The following is a 6,610-nucleotide window of genomic DNA, read 5'->3' on the forward strand; positions in this document are numbered from 1 at the left end:
CTGACATCCATCCATCCTCTTATTCATCCCTCATCCATCATTTTTTGTTTTTGCTGTGTTTTTCTTGCCATCTGCCCCAAAGTACACTGTGATGCTTCAATCCGCTTTTTCTGATTATTTCACATATTATTGCTCCTTAACTAGATCATTGACCTGTGGATGACCCTTGTATTATTGGACATAGATTATCGGTACCTTAAGTGAAAAGCAATTACATCTATCTCCATATGGCACAAGGGATTCACAGCCGACCACAGAGTGATCTGAATTAACACTGCATTGCTCTGCCATTGAGAGGGGATGGTTCAGTGATGGAAAAGAGCTTCCTTTCACATTCACTTTTTACAAAGCAAACAATACAAAGCTGCTTTCATTACGTTTCACAGGAAGGGTCATGCGGTATAAGCTCAATTTCAGCCCTGGAGATGAAACACAATGAGCTGGCATTTGGGGCAAGAGATAGCGTAGAGAGAGGAGAAATTCATCACGGTTTGGTGATAAATCAAGGAGAAGCCATCACTAATTGAAGTGCAAGAGCAGGGTGTCTCTCACCTCATGGCATCGCTTACAGTATTATAACTTTCAGTTCTGCAAATTATGCGCAAAACAAAGAAACTCATTTGTACCACGAGGAAGAAACCAAATGGTCTAAAATTGGCTTCCTTTTATCCACATACAAGACGACAGACCGCAATTGTTTTCAGAGCATATATTCACCATTTACATAATGGTTAGTCATGGCAGGTAATGAAAGCTGAAGGAGTTTATGAGGTGCACCTGCTGGGCCGTTTCAATACGGGTGCTGGATGGGTCATTTGTGTCATTTTCATTAGTCGGACAGAAGCGACTGGCATCCCTGTCGCCATGATACAACTACGTCTGAAGGTATGACTGGCCTGAGATCCAGCTTTATTCTCATTTGCAGATGAGAGGAATTTCTTGTGCTTCCTGCCCCCGATGTTGCTCAAATAACAGTAATTAAGACACGTAAATTATAATAAATTATGTTACACAGTGGGCAAAATGGAGGTTGAAAATAAGCGTAAAATAAGCAGCATGCTGCACATGAAACCTGTGATATAGCTGCGGTGTAATGACATTCAATTCCAATGACATGGCATGAATCATTACCAGATTTAATAAATCAAACATTTTCTAATTGCAGTATGGTAATGCAACGACAAGTGAGAGTTCCATTAAAAAAAAAAATTTGTCCTTATTTACCTTCTTGTTTTTCCAGAGACATATCAAATAAATGTTGTGAATTCTTTCAAATGAAAGTTCATTATGACTGGAGGTGTTCTAAAGTCTAAAAAACTAATGTGACATATTCTTAAATTATTATTATAGTCTTTAATATCACATGAAATCTATTCCTTTAAGCAGGATGTGCTGTTTTCAGATTAACACCCATTCTTAGGACTCAAATATGTGGGTGTTGCTTTGGGCAATTTATGTGGTTGTTTTCAACAAGTTTTCTTTGAAAAGTCATACCAAAATGTCTTGAAAACATTAAAAAGACAACTCAAAAGACAGAAAGTAACAAAACAATTAAATTTAATTTGACCATTTACTGTGTGACACTGATTTAAGATTTAAGTTTTTCAGAAATATCGCCAAGACATTTTAACAATAAATAATAGCAAAACTAATAATATGTTATGAATGTAATAGAAATTAGTTTTTTTATTATTATTATTAGTGTACTTGTTTACCAGGGAGACAACAGTGCCAGTGAAAAATAAAAAATAAATATGAAATGTTGAACACTGTTAGCAGAAAGATTAAATATACTTTTATAAATATCCACAGGGCACTCACAGTTAAAGAAACACCCATATACATTTTATCTATACAAGATTTGATATAAGACAGTCTGTTCTCTCCATCTCCATCATGACATATGCTCCAGACAGAGAATAATCAAAGGTCTTACCAGAGCTTGATGGATGGTCAAATCTAACAACTCCATCTGTAGGATAGGAATAGGCCTTGAAATGGAAACTTGCACTCTTTAATTGCTATGGAATTTCATTTAAATGATTGACTTAAAGGAAAAAAAAGTACATAAAAAAATATGCAGCTGCAGTTCACCTTGCATTGAGTTTTTAATGTCCTTTAAATGGGTGGGAGTTGTTTTCCGCGGTGTCACTTACACATGTGATATATCTGGTTGAATGGGGTGACGGCTGGTGAGGTACAATGTGGGCAGAGGGGGGGTGGTTGTGAGGGTGACGTGTGTTTTGCACTGCATCACTGACCACTTCTTAATGGATACAGGAGATTTATGCAAGCAGTCACAAAGAATGGGGCTGTATCCTTCTCACATAGCTCAGCTTTAGAGTGGCTTATCTGAAAACCTGCATATATTTTATCTGTGCCAGTTTTATAGTTGTGCAAGTCTGGAGGATATTAACTGAACTGCAGATGCTTTCTAAAACACAATAGAGCCACCTCTGAAACTTACACCATTTAAAAAAAAAAAAACATTTGTTTATTATACTAATCTGCAATGCTGAATCATTTATGGGGGCATTATGAGATCATCTACCACTCTTCACATTTCATTATTTCTGTTCAGTATGAATATGCCAATTCAAGGGATTGTTCATGCATGCATACCATGCATAACATTTTTTAGCTTATTAAAATAAAATAAATAACAGAGCTTTTAGCATTCCAAACAGCAAATAAACCTTTGCAACAATAATGTATAATAATGATCTAGTCAGTCAAAAAAATTGTGCATGCATATGCTATTTCGTCAATTAAGGTGATGATTTTGTATGAATTTCTTACAATGTGAATCATACAAAAACATACAATTAGAAAAAATAACCTAAGCATGAACGTTCACCACTAAACATAACTGGGGTGTAAGCAGATTATACGAAAATGTACAAATAATATCGCAAAAAATTTGTACAAATTATCCAATAATTAGCCAAAATGTAATAGTTACAATTATGAACATAATGAATATTATGAACAGATTCTTTTTTAAATGTGTCGGTCAATAAAGTCACAAAGTACAATCAGTTTGTACAAAAAAAGTACAATCAGACTCTCTCAGTCAGTGAATGGTTCAGAACTGTCACTGAGTTAACAACTGACTCCCTCTTTATTTTCCGGTTAATCATAACTAACCAAAAACCATCCGTTACTTTAATGTACAGGCTACTTTAGTTCTGTGAGATAAGGTTCAATTACTCTACTTCATATGAGAACATGAGATTTAGAATACGCATTCACAACAAAGCTATATCAATTATGCAATCGATTTAAAAAATAACTTTAGTCTTCAATAAATTAATAATGGTTTCTAAAAAATATTACAAAATGGTTATTGTGTAACATAAAAGGTTTGATTCTAAAACATGAATTACTTGTCATCACATGATTAAAATTCATAATCAAAAGGCTCAGTAGCTGTACCTGATTTGCTGAAAACAGAACAATGTAAAGGTACTATCTTTTGTAAATGTAGCTTTTGGCTGATTAAAAAAATAATAATAACAATGAATAAATAAAATTGAAGAGATCTTTCTTTATTCTAGTGAAATGCATGCCTGACCTGATGAAAGATGCCAAAAGCAACTGGGCAACATGTTCTCTTTAAAACACAAATACTGCAAGATTGATTCACGTTAGCAGAGCGTTCAAGGGCACAGCAAATGTGAAACAAGCTGAATTGTTCTACAATATATGGTAGAGGAAACATTTTGTACCAAAAGCTTTTCTTTGTACTTTGGAATTCTATGTAAATTAATGTCAAGGGTAACTTAAAAGAAAAAAAAAAAAAAAAGTAATGCTATAAAACTTTAAAACCTCCATTTAGGGAAGAAAATTGGTACTTTGTAAAAATATGAGAGCAGGAACGATACACTGATGCAATGATACACGCTAATTTCTGTCTTTAGAAGGCTGCAATCGATAGCTTCATTCACATGAATTAAAGCCCCTCATAAGAAATATGTTGCAGAGTCACATTGTGAGATTAATTTTGACTCTATCTTCTAAATTGGAACTGATGGCAACTCAGTCCATTTGTTATTTGTTAACGGTGGTCTCAGCGACACACTCTCTGGAATGCTCTGTCAATTAGATAAATGGATTGATCAATCCTGAAAAGCTACAGATGGTTCAGGTGCTTGTGTCCAAAATCTGCCTAACTAGACTGGACAAGCCCTGATAGTGTTTCTTGCTATTCCTTGCCAATGTTTTTCCATCTTGATGGGTGTGATGTTACTTTTATAAAACTGTTCCATAAACAAGTTCAAACTGAGTAACATTTTGGAGACAGTGTTACCAATTAGGCTACTTTCACAGTGCTATTGTGAGGGAGCAAGTAGCGAAGAATGAGAAGACCATGAGTACAACAACACAGGAGACTTTAATTGAATCAAGGGAACCAGGAATACACATGTACCAGAAGACACTGACAAGTAGAACCGACCAACACTAACAGAAAGGACTGGGGCTTTTAAACACAGGATAACAAGGGACTAAGAAGACACACCTGGAATCAAATTAACAATCAACATGAGGGAAAAGCTAGGTCACATGGAGCAAAACACACACAAAACATGGAACAGAGTCTGACATCACTCCCCCCTCCTGGAAGACAACACAACATCCAATGAGGAGGGGGGGATGGCACTCTGGAGGTCCCTCAGGACAGACATGGGATGGTGGGCCTCCAGAGCAGTACCCGTTCGAGGCCACATTACAGATCAAGACACTCGGCAGGACACCTACTAGCAAACAGTTCAGAAAGGCATGGCGATAGGCTGCAGCCCCAGCCCCCACACCGGCCTCTACATCTGGAGCCTTACTACCCCCTCCAAAAAATCCTTTGGGGGACTAAAGGGGCTAAACTCAGGGCCTCGAGCCCTCCCTGGGCTTAACAGGGAATCAGGAGCCATCCCTGGGCTTAGCAGGGGATCAAGAGACCTCCCTGGGCTTAACTGTGAACCCTGAGCCCTCATTGGGCTTAACGGGGAATCAGGAGCCCTCATTGGGTTTAACAGGGGAATCAGGAGCCCTCCCTGGGATTCATTGGGATCTGAGGCCATGCCTGGGCTTAACTGGGGGTCAGGAGCCCTCCCTGGGCTAAACAGCGGAATCAGGAGCCATCACTGGGCTTAACCGAGAATCAGGAGCCCTCCCTGGGTTTAACTGGGGATCTGAAGCCCTCCCTTGACTTAACTGGGGATCCGGGAAGCACTTACGAGGTGCTGGCACTGGAGGCCACTCTGGAGGAGCAGGCACAGCAAGGCACTTTTAAGGAGCTGATACTGAAGTGAGCTTTGGGGCTGGAGCCAACACGGGAGCAAACTCTGGGGCTGGAGCTGACACTTGTGCGACCGGTGGGCTTTCCATAGGAGCGGCTGGCGAACTTGACTTCTGAGCAGCTGGCGGGCTTGTCTTTGGCACGGCCGGTGGGCTGGAGTGAGTTTAAACATTTAACAAATATTTACAAATATATTCACACATATTCACAAACTAGTTTAAACATTTAAAATTTTTACAGTACTGTGACTTACACGAGATGCTGAAAATGATCAATGTCATCCATCTAGCATGCTTGTTTACGTAAAACTATTACATAAAGAACAAAAAAATGTGTTTTGTGTGAACATCAAATTGTAGCTCATATCGCACAGTGTTTACATTCTCTGAACATTATATTCTGACACATTCTAATTTATATAATTCATACACAAAACATACCCTGCCATATAACTAGGCTTTCACAGCACCAGCTACAATGCACTAATGTATACAGCTAATGTAATGCACTCAATAGAAAGCACTTTTACACAGTTCATTTGCACAGCTTTCCTGTAATGTGTTGTATCAGTGCAAATGGTAGCAGTCATTTGTCAGGACTGAATATTTACAGAACATTTTAAACATTTGTGTGATCATTTGGTTATCATGCTACCAGTGAAAATCACATGATGTATATCATTCTGTCATTATGTTATACATGCATAATGTGTGTTTACACATAAAATTCTATTAACAATACTTTTAATTCTTCTTGAATGATGCTTGTCTAAATAAATACATTATTTCTTCTCTTCTATTCCAAATTGTTTTTTTCATAAGTCAGAATATTTACATTTTTGCAAGATAGCTGCCTAATAAAGAGTTAACATTTTTAAACAATCCTTTTGAAAAACTTTGTAGTGAATTTCCAAGTAACTGATAAATGCTGTCCACTGGTCTCCATATAAAAAAAGAAACACTTATGTGATTAGTGATAATCAAACAGTGCAAACGGGGAGGTTGATTACAGCTAAATAAATAATGTGGGGTCTCCACAATGATATCAATCTATTCACATTGGTCAATTCTCATTAGGCTTTGTTGCTCTGAGCTGTGGAGGGCAGACAAACATAATGGATTTTACTCCCTGCCAGTCTGAGATATTTCTCTCACCTTTTACAGGGCTGTTTGGGAGTCTGGCATAGACTGAACCCATGTGACAGGTGAAACAGCTGCCATGCCATATTGTCCTTTCTAATGACCTAGTTTGCCAGGTGAGGCCAGGCCCACCGCAAAACACGTCCACCTTAATTACCGTTCAGTTACCTTGGCTAGG

Source organism: Cyprinus carpio, chromosome A3 (assembly GCF_018340385.1).
Source record: "Cyprinus carpio isolate SPL01 chromosome A3, ASM1834038v1, whole genome shotgun sequence".
Taxonomy (NCBI): domain Eukaryota; kingdom Metazoa; phylum Chordata; class Actinopteri; order Cypriniformes; family Cyprinidae; genus Cyprinus; species Cyprinus carpio.